We start from the raw sequence: 10569 nt of genomic DNA, 5'->3' as shown, positions 1-10569 counted from the left end.
GCTGTTAGGTTCCTGTGCCCTGCGTTTGACTAGATGATCATGAATTCGATTATTTAGTACGAGCACGAGTGTTAGAAGCCGGTCCACAACCTGCACTGTTAGTCAGATCACCGTGCATGTCTTCTGTGTCTAGCTGATTTCTGCTGCTTAACTCTTGGATTATATCGGTGTACTTGTTATAGGTGTATGTAGTGCCATTCACAACTAGTTTATCATGTAGTTTATCTATAGTTTATCAATTGCTTAGGCGTCCCCGATAAACCCTTTGCGAAACCAACCAATTTCTTTCGAGCGTGACGAGTGGAAAGCTAAAAATCCTCTGAAACGGACACATCACTGTTTTTCAGCTTTGAACGTGGTGTTAACAACATTTGTTTGAGCTTAAATGTTCGGAATTTGACAATCAGAGGCCTGCAACGACCTATTTCATAACGACCACCGAGACGATGAGCACGCTCAACCACATCATTGGTAATGTTGGCGTCAACATGTTCTTTTTATAATTCAACGAAATTCTGCTCACTTTCATGCCACGTTTCGTCGCCGTCTGTGATACCGTGAAACAATATGCTGTCGCGCCGACTTCTGTCTTCAAGTTCATCTAGTTGTAGGCGCATATCACGGTTTTCTTATGCTTACTTCAGTAATGAACAAGCCCAAAGCTTACAAGAAAAAGAATACAAAACTGGTAGGGGTTATTTTTAAGCTGAATATAATATGAAAGCACGGTATTTTTGCTATTGCATTGTATAAATGTTGCAAATAGATATGCCGAATTTGGTGGTCGCTGTCTAGTCGGACAAGGTCAAAAATTTACAAGTGTTAAACGCTGCTGAACCAAATATTGAGCCAAATCATTAGCTGCGGGTGACCGAGCGTTCTTCTTCTTCTCTTTTTCTTCTACCTCAGCCCAGATATAAAGCCCCGCTTTAACCAAACCGTGTGAACGTGCCTTAGTGGCCTATAGGGGTAACGTGAATGACAGGGTCCTAGCTGGCTGATTCTGACATAACCGTCCCATGTGAAACGAGAGACCCAAGTTGACAGCTCCTGCCAACTGAGCCGCGACTCCGACCGCGCCACGCCGACCGCTTCAGTTGGAAACCCATCTCTCGCTTTTGTGTCACGTGACGTCACAGCGTCACGTGGCTACCGCCGCGCTACGCCGACCGCTTGAGCTGGTCACCCAGCTCTCACCCTAGTGTCACGTGGCGTGTGACGTCACGGCGTCACGTGGGTAAGACGTGGCTACCGCCGCGCTACGCTGAAGGCTCGAAACCGAGTAGTATTGCTTTCGCGATAATAATCGTTGGACATCAATTGCCAGGTGAAATTTCGAAGGTGGCCTGAGCCAAATTTTGAAAATGGTCATAGCCAACTTTATAAGTAACCATCGTGTCAAGAATGGCCATGCAATTATGGACTGATCGATTTTGATGCAAATAGGTCAAAATAAAATTTCGGGGATAGGTGAACCAATTGGGTGTGACTCGGACCAAAATTTTGAGGTTCCATTGTGTTCGCCGTAGTCGAATTAGGTCGTACGTTCATTTTGGTCCAAAATCGGCCAAGGTCAATTTTCTGGGGTGAGTCCAAATTTTAGCATGGGCCTGGACAAATTTAGCGGTCATGATCTTGTTCGACATAGTCATATTAAATTAGACACAGATTTTTGCCCAAGTCAGCCGAGGTGAAATGTCGGGGGGTCGGTGGACCAAATTTGAGGCGGCCCTGGCCAAATTTGGAGATCCCCATTGTGGTCGCCGTGAGCGAATTATGTTGGGCATAGGTTTTGGACCATATCGGCCGATACAAAAGTTCGGCTGTGCCGGAGCAACGGCACTAAAAAGAAACATGGGACAACATTCTAGGCTTGTGGTAGTGAGCCCATGAGTGTTTTCGCAATAACAAAAAACGTTAAAAAATGCGGTTACACAATGGGCTCTTCGAACATCATTAGCTTGACATCATTATTAGCTGTGCACAGCTAGCCTGTCTTGGTCGCATCGCTCTGGACCAAGGAGCAGCTAACCCGTGAAATAATTTGTGCGGCGTTCTGAAATAAACAAAGGAAGACCTACAGAGTCACTGCTATACAACACGCCAACGAGAACAATGCTCGACTGAACTGCATCAGTCACCTTAGTCAAAATAATTGCATACAAAAACAAAACAAATAAATTGCAATGTTCTACATCATTGGCTTATTCAGAAGCTTATTCATTATTAGAATTACACAGGCAATTCATGTCAGCATGTCCGCCGCCCTCAAGAGGGTGGCGCTGGTGAACACTCTCAAGGTTCGTATACAGGCATCATTAATACCCAAGAAAGTAGCAGGTGGAACAGCGGCCGAGGTAGCTCAGTTCGAAGAGCACCGGATGCGATATTCGGAGGTCGTGGGTTCGGTTCCCACCATCGGCACGTTGTTTTTCCTTCTAGTTTGTGTTTAATTATCTTTCCCCTAAACAGATAACATTACTAATTTATGTGATTACCGAAGTAAAAATTAAAAAAAAAACTAAAGTACAATCCCCAATGCTTTCCTTGGCCTCGCCGACTGTTAGCTTATTTCCTTCATCTGTGACACAAGTAACTTAAAACAGTTGAACATAAATAACAATGCACAAAGCAATAATTTTTGTCGCAGAAGAAAATCAAAATCATAAATGCTTTACTATCCCTCTAGCTGCCAATACAGTGCCAGGATGAAGGCCGTATACTGAATTCATTAACTTACACTTGCAATATAGGTTAACACTCAAAAGAAATGTAAACATAGATAATCGTCACAATATTGCAAAACGAATTGTAATGAAGGCACCATAAAGTGCAGCGTTTCCACATGCCAAGAACAATCGAGCGCGAAGCCGGCCTTAAAGAGCTCCGCCCAAACCACCCAGCCTATTCGCTGAATTTCATCAACGCGGTAGTAAGCCTTATTACAAACTCGTAACCAGCCTCAGAGTTATGTTAAATTCCAATGGCAGATCGCGAGCGCTCGGCCGGAGCGCCTCACTCCCGCTGCGATCCCTTCCTCCATATTGGCCTTTGGAACGCGTTCGCTCCCGCGAAAGCACTTAGTGTAAGAAAAGCTCTTGAGGCGGCGCTAGACGTGACCAGATCATCATCATCATCAACCTGATCATCCCAGCATCTTATGCGTGAAAGCCAAAAACCTGAAGTCTCAACTTGTCTAAAACGCGCGCCAAGAAACGCCACGCACGTGATAGGAGCGATGGCGTACCATCCAAACACGCACTACTGCGCCTTTCCTCCAGAATTAGCGCCGCACGGCGAGACGCACCATCGCTTTGCGAAGCACCGCGACGTAGTGAAGCGGAGCTGCCGCAGCCGGTCGTGACATGAAACGGAAGCGGTACAACGTCACGCTGGCTTCCGGCCAAACCTGCCGATTTCAGCAGAGCAAATATCGTCGCTCCAAGGAGCGATCCGGGATCGACGCGAGATCCCGATCTGCCATTGGAACAGACAACTCGTGCTCCCGTTCTGCAATTCGAATAGAATTGCTCTGGCCAGAGCAGAAAAACCTGCTCCTAATCTGCCATTGGAATTCAACATTAGTCAAGGTTCGACCACAGCTGCTACAGGTATCTGCATCCGCACTTGCTAGGATTATCGGTTGTCAAAGTTTACGGGCTAGCTATAGGAGTGAGAATTAGAGGTACTCACGTAGTAAATGCTGAGCATTAGAAGGATATCACTAACGTTCGTCAAACGGGCGACATTCAGGATTACTGCCATGCCCCAGTGACCTTGGAGAACCGGAGACAAAGTTATCGTGATTGGATCGAGGTAGGGTTGGTGGTTTTCCTGGACCTACGGGGCTGGGACTGGTCGGTCACTGCCGCTTGCGGTGGGGGCTAGCCTGCCACCAAATTTTTATCTGTTGTTGGCCGTCATTGCACCCGCCACCGCTTAGGTGGTGGACAACGGCTGTTGCGGCGCGCACCTTTCTCTCCCTCTTCTTTTTCTTTCTTCTCTACTTTCTCTCTTCTGTCCGCACGAGGCAGCGGATGTGGCTCAGCTACAGAGCCAGTAGCAGGCCTGTGCAATTTCTTTCTTTTCCTTCTTCCTTCAGTCGCAACAATTGCAGCGAGGTATTTTCGGAAACGGGAAGGAAGGGGGGGACTGGGGGTTCTCAATAGTCATCGCGTGCATACGATTAAAGCCTATTAAGTGAATGATTTGCGAAAACCATAACAGGCCTCTGCGTTGAATCAAAACCTTAGAAGAATCCGATATGAAGGCAAGTAGGAAGTTCCTACAACGTAAATGAGCCATGTTTGGAAGCTCCAGAAATGTGGAGGCAACCTTTCATGGCAAAACAGAGAATGCTCAAGCAAAAAGTGCTAAACCATTTTGTTGTTGATATCGCAAGGAGGTCATCGTCATGACTGTGGAACTGCCAACAATGCTTCAAAACACACTTAGGCGGCTCTGTGGCGGTAAGCGCTGCGGAGCATGATGATTGGCTCCTGCGATGAAAGCTCGAACAAATGAATGGGAATAATAATAAGAAGAAAGTAATAAATAATAATAATAATAATAATAATAATAATAATCAATCAATCAATCAATCTTTATTTAATGTGCGCAGGAACAACCATGTGGTCTTTGTGCTGCAGCACAAAAAAAAAATGAAAAAGCACAAACATGTTTACACACACAGAGAGAACACAAAAAAAAGAAATAAATAATACATGAAATGAAACTGAGACGAAAAGTATCACGGAAATTAAGCAAACAATGAGTATCATCACTTATATACACAGTGAGATAATTTTTTAGCACACCAGGAAATAATAATAAAAAAAAAAGAACGGTAGGTAGAAGAGGAAAAAAAAAACAGATGACTGACATTGATTATAGTAATATAGAAATATACATAAAATAAACAACCATTCCAGGCGCAACAAGTGCATGGTACTTAAAACACAGGCTAGAAATACAGAATAATACAATAAAGAAGTAAAATTGAACAAGGGACAGTAAGATTCGAATATAAAGTTTAAAGTTGAAATATAAGCAAGAAACGGATAAAAAGTAGTTCAAGATACAGACAGCATTGAACAGGAGAAAAAGCAAAAAGTGAAGTAAATACAATTTAAGGCTAGAAAGTTGGTGTTATATGTGATAAAGTACTATTTAGAATACAACGCTACGAACATCCAATGTAAATGAACAGAGCGAGTTTTGGAAGATGTCAAGGTGAGGACAAAAAGAGTTAAATAACCACTGCATCCTGTCCAGAGGGGAGTGGGAATGAAGAGGAGAAACCTGAAATGGTCTGAATTCCCTCATGCTCTTTCGCGGAACGCGCAGTAGGATGTACTCTAAGAGCTGAGGGCACATAATGTGGCCATGAAGGAGTTTGTACAGAAATATGATATCAAGTCTGATACGACGGCAGTGAAGGGAAGGAAGATTCAGTTGGGCGCTCCTGGTGGAGCGAGAGGGGGAAGTTGCAAAAGGAAAGCGATAATGAAATATCCGTAAAAATTTTTTTTGTACTCTGTCAACCTTGTCCAAGTTCGATTTGCAAGTGCCATTCCAAACAACCGACGCATACTCCAAGACCGGGAGGCATATGGACAGGTACAGTTTTAGGAACGGAAGTGGAGTATGGAACTCTCTCGAAAGTCTGCAAACGAATCCGAGTGTGCGCATAGCCCGCTGAGCAATGCGTTTAGTGTGAGAGGAGAAGCTGAGGGTGCGGTCAAAAAGTACACCAAGGTCATTAATTTCATCAACCCTATCCAACAGCACAGAATTGACAGAATAATGGTAGAGAAAGCTATGTGTTTTACGAGTAAAGGACACAACCCTAGTTTTGGAAGAATTGAGGGTAAGTCGATTCATCGCACACCAATCAGAAAAAGCAGATATGTCCGATTGCAACAACACGCAATCTTGAAAAGAATGTATTACCTTGAATATTTTTATATCATCAGCATAAAGAAGAAACGAGGAGTTCTTTATCGCCGAGGAAACATCATTAATAAAAACGGAGAAGAGAAGCGGGCCTAGTACTGAACCTTGAGGAACTCCACTCGTTGCAGGGTAAACGAAAGAAGTCTGTCCATTGACACTGACAAAGCAGAAGCGATCAAGGAGATAGTTGCGTAGGAGGGCTACGAGAGAGACTTCAACGCCAGAGAGTAGAAGTTTTTCAAGAAGTAGTGAGTGAGTAACAACGTCGAAAGCTTTGCTCATATCACAGTACACAGTGTCAACCTGACCCCTCTGAAGGACTGCTGCAGAGGCATACGTCATAAACGTGACTAGGTTGGTGGAAGTAGAGCGACCCGACATGAAGCCATGTTGATTCGGTACTATGATATGTTTGAGATGGAAGGAAAGTACGCTGTGCAAAGCTAATTCGAAAAGCTTAGAGGTTGCACATAGAAGAGAAATCGGACGATAATTGGAAACATCAGTTTTGTTTCCAGACTTGAAGACAGGAAACACGCGTGCCATTTTCCACACGCGAGGAAAGGCAGCATTTTTTAAACAGTTATTAAATATGGCAGTCAGTACTGGTACGAAGATATAACTGAAGGCTTTTATTATGGCAGCTGGAATGCCATCAGGTCCAGGAGACAAAGATGGTCTCAGACGCTTAAGACTCTCAGTTATCAACTCCTCGTCAAAGAGAATGGAATTAGATAGTGCACCAGATGGGAGGCAAACGGAATCACAATGTGGATGTTTGTAAACGGAGGAAAAATGTTGTGCAAAACTGTCGGCAACATCCCGAATTTCCGAACCCTGAGAGTCAACTAAGCTGATACTTAAATCTGATTTAATGGAACGCTTGCGAACGTAACGCCAGAACTGACTAGGACGATTTGAGGCATACCTCTCTAAAGACTCAAGATAGGAGTCGTAGTCCCGCTTGTATAAGCGTTTGCAAAGAGAACGCACACGGCGAAACTCATCTGCCCAATTGTGAAACCCAGGGCGTTTCGCTTTACGATGGGCCCGTTCCTTGAGCTTTAACGCCGTTATTAGTTCCCTTGAAAACCAGGAAGGGAACTTCCTACGCGTAGGAGTATGCAAAGGTATGTACCGACGCACACCATCAAGAACTATTTCTGTAAAGCGACTGACTTGTCCATCTGAATCATTAATGTCATTTAAAAGGGACCAGTCGACGGAAGAGAAGAAATTGAAAAGACCGACATAATCACCACGTGCATACGCGAAACGGGGCGAATTCCCCACCCGATCTGAGTTAGTAGAAGGTGAGGCAGAGACAGCAGTAGTAACTAGCAGTAGTAACTAGTAACTAGTAACTAGTAGTAACTAGCAGTAACCAGCAGTAGTAACATAATAATAATGATAATAATAATAATAATAATCAATCTTTATTTAATGTGCGCAGGAACAACCATGTGGTCTTCGTGCTGCAGCACAAAAAAAAGAAAATGCACAAACATGTTTACACACAATAATAATAATAATAATAATAATAATAATAATAATAATAATAATAATAATAATAATAATAATAATAATAATAATAATAATAATAATAATAATAATGTAGTAATCCCGATCAAAAGCGACGGGGGTAGCGTTCGAACTAACAGCTTGCCAACAGTGCAGTGAGGTGTTTATGGAGCACCAAGACCGTATGCAACGTCCGCAAACCAAAGCGACGGGGGTAGCGTTCGAACTAACAGCTTGCCAACAGTGCAGTGCCAGCAAGGCTCCGGCTCCACTTCGTCTACCTCTTCGGGTTGGCGCGCGAGCTGATGGCGATCGGGTGTTTATGGAGCACCAAGACCGTATGCAACGTCCGCAAACCAAAGCGACGGGGGTAGCGTTCGAACTAACAGCTTGCCAACAGTGCAGTGCCAACAAGGCTCCGGCTCCACTTCGTCTACCTCTTCGGGTTGGCGCGCGAGCTGATGGCGATCGGGATTACTACAATAATAATAATAATAATAATAATAATAATAATAATAATAATAATAATAATAATAATAATAATAATAATAATAATAATAATAATAATTGGTTGACAGGAACGAAAGCGCAGTAGCTGTCATATTGTTTAGAATAACTGGTTGACAGGAACGAAAGCGCAATAGCTGTCATATTGTTTAGAGCGTAGCCGCTTTGTCGCCCGATCCTGAGTTTCGCGTCGTCGTCGCCGTCGGCGTTGTCGCTCGTAACCAGCTCCACTTTCACCCACATTCCTTCCTTCCCTTACGGCGCGATTCAGGCGTCCACAGAAACAAGTGTGACAGATTCTGCCCGCACTTTTCCATTCCTGTGAACCAATTATGAAAGGCACGCTTCAGAGCTGAAGTGAACTTTCACTTCCACCTTCCTTCCTTCCTTTACGGCGCCTTTCCATCCTTACCAATTATGAAAGGCGCGCTTCTGAGCTCGTTTTTTCACTCCCACCTTCCTTCCTTCCTTCCTTCCCTTACGGCGCAATTCAGGTGGCCACAAAAAAAAGTGTGACAGATATGGCGCCTTTCCATTCCTGTGAACCAATTATGAAAGGCACACGTCAGAGCTCAAGTGAATTTTCACGCCTCCATCGAAACGCCGCCGCCGAGGCCGGGTTCGAACCCGACCTCGGCGGCTGCGCTTCGATGGGGGCGAAACGAAGAGGCGTCCGTGTGCTGTGCGATGTCAGCGCACGTTAAAGATCCCCAGGTGGTCGAAATTACTCCGTAGCCCTCCACTACGGCTCCCCTTTCTCTCTTTCCCCTTTCACTCCCACCTTCCTCCCTTCCCTTACGGCGCGGTTGAGGTGTCCATAGGTATTCATATAAATCAATCAATCAATCCAACCTTCCTTCCTTCCCTTAAGGCGTGACAAAGGTGCCCGCAGAAACAAGTGTGACAGATACTGCGTCTTTCCATTCCTGTGAACCAATTATGAAAGGCACGCTTCAGAGCACTTTCCTCCCACCTTTCTTCTCGTACGGCGCGATTCAGGTGCCCACTTTGAAACGTGTGACAGATACTGCGCCTTTCCATTTAGTGAACCAATTATGAAAGGCACGCGTCAGAGCTCAAGTGAATTTTCACGCCTCAAGCTTCAGAGCTCAAGTGCAAGACATGACCACACATGGTACGCACTGCAAAGATAATTCATGAATAATGCGAGCGCCAATACCGAACTGCAGGGTAACAGGTGCAGTAACCGAGAATTTACACACTCACAGAGAAAAGCATCGGCCCACGCCCTGCCTCCCGCAACCTCCCGATAACTTAATTGCTCTCCATTTCTCCGACCACAAGGGGAAGGGGTGGCTGCTCCTGGCCCTACGGGGCCAGGACTGGTAGGTCAACGCCGCTTGCAGCGGGGGCTAGCCTGCCACCCAATTTTTATTTGTTGTAGGCCGTCATTGCACCCGCCTGTTAGTGGGGTGTTTCTTGGAGGAATAATAATAATAATAATAATAATAATAATAATAATAATAATAATAATTGGTTCAGAGGAAGGAAAAGGCGCAGTATCTGTCACACTTGTTTCTGTGGACACCTGAACCACGCCGTAAAGGTAGAGAGGAAGGTGGGAGTGAAAGTGGAAAGAAAGGAGGAGCCGTAGTGGAGGGCTACGGGGTAATTTCGACCACCTGGGGATCTTTAACGTGTGCTCCCCAGGTGGTCAAAATTACTCCGTAGCCCTCCACTACGGCTCCTCCTTCTCTCTTTCCACTATGCGTGAAAAAAAATAAAATAGCCTGTAGTTTTAGCCCCGCCGGGGTGGTACAGTGGTAAGACGCCCGACTACTGTGCCGGAGTATACGGGTTCGAACCCGACCTCGGCGGCTGCGTTTCGATGTAGGCGAAACGAAGAGGCGTCCGTGTGCTGTGCGATGTCAGCGCACGTTAAAGATCCCCAGGTGGTCGAAATTACTCCGTAGCCCTCCACTACGGCTCCTCTTTCTCTCTTTCCACTTTCACTCCCACCTTCCTCCCTTCCCTTACGGCGCGGTTGCGGTGTCCACAGAAAACAAGTGAGGCAGTTACCGCGCCTTTCCCTTCCTATAAATAAATCAATCAGCCTGTAATTTTACACGTCTTACTCGAAACCTTTGCCTTCATCCATCGAAAAATGTGAAACAGCTATGAGCTGCGCTCAAATTTTGCATTAGGAAGTAAAGTAATCGTCAATTTTTTTTTCCTCTAACCTTATCACGTAATTGTGTCCCTTGCTGCTAGCCTTCTGCCCAAAATTACCTTCACGTAGTTCAATCTGCTAGTGAAAATAAGAGGTATGCGCGCTGCAGCAAGTGCAATGCGTCATATGTAGAAATACGTTCACAGCTGGTCACAATGCTCAACTGCCAAGAATGGCAGGCATCTGTGTGCAGCCAATCAACCTGAGTTTTGAGATGTTACAAAGGGGCTTGAAAGTTGGCATCTGGCATTAAGTTAACAGTGAGCCGCTCGTTTCTACAGAGTTCTGCCTGCTGCGGGAACGTCGCATTCTTGGCGAGCGGAGGTTTTCGAAGATTTGGTGCGGGCCGTCTGTGATTTTCTCGGTGAAGGATGGAACACTCTGTGTCGCCATGA

The sequence above is a fragment of the Amblyomma maculatum genome, chromosome 8 (assembly GCF_055883805.1).
Source record: "Amblyomma maculatum isolate TAMU_Amacu chromosome 8, ASM5588380v1, whole genome shotgun sequence".
Classification (NCBI taxonomy): Eukaryota; Metazoa; Arthropoda; class Arachnida; order Ixodida; family Ixodidae; genus Amblyomma; species Amblyomma maculatum.
This window is presented reverse-complemented; position numbering follows the sequence as displayed.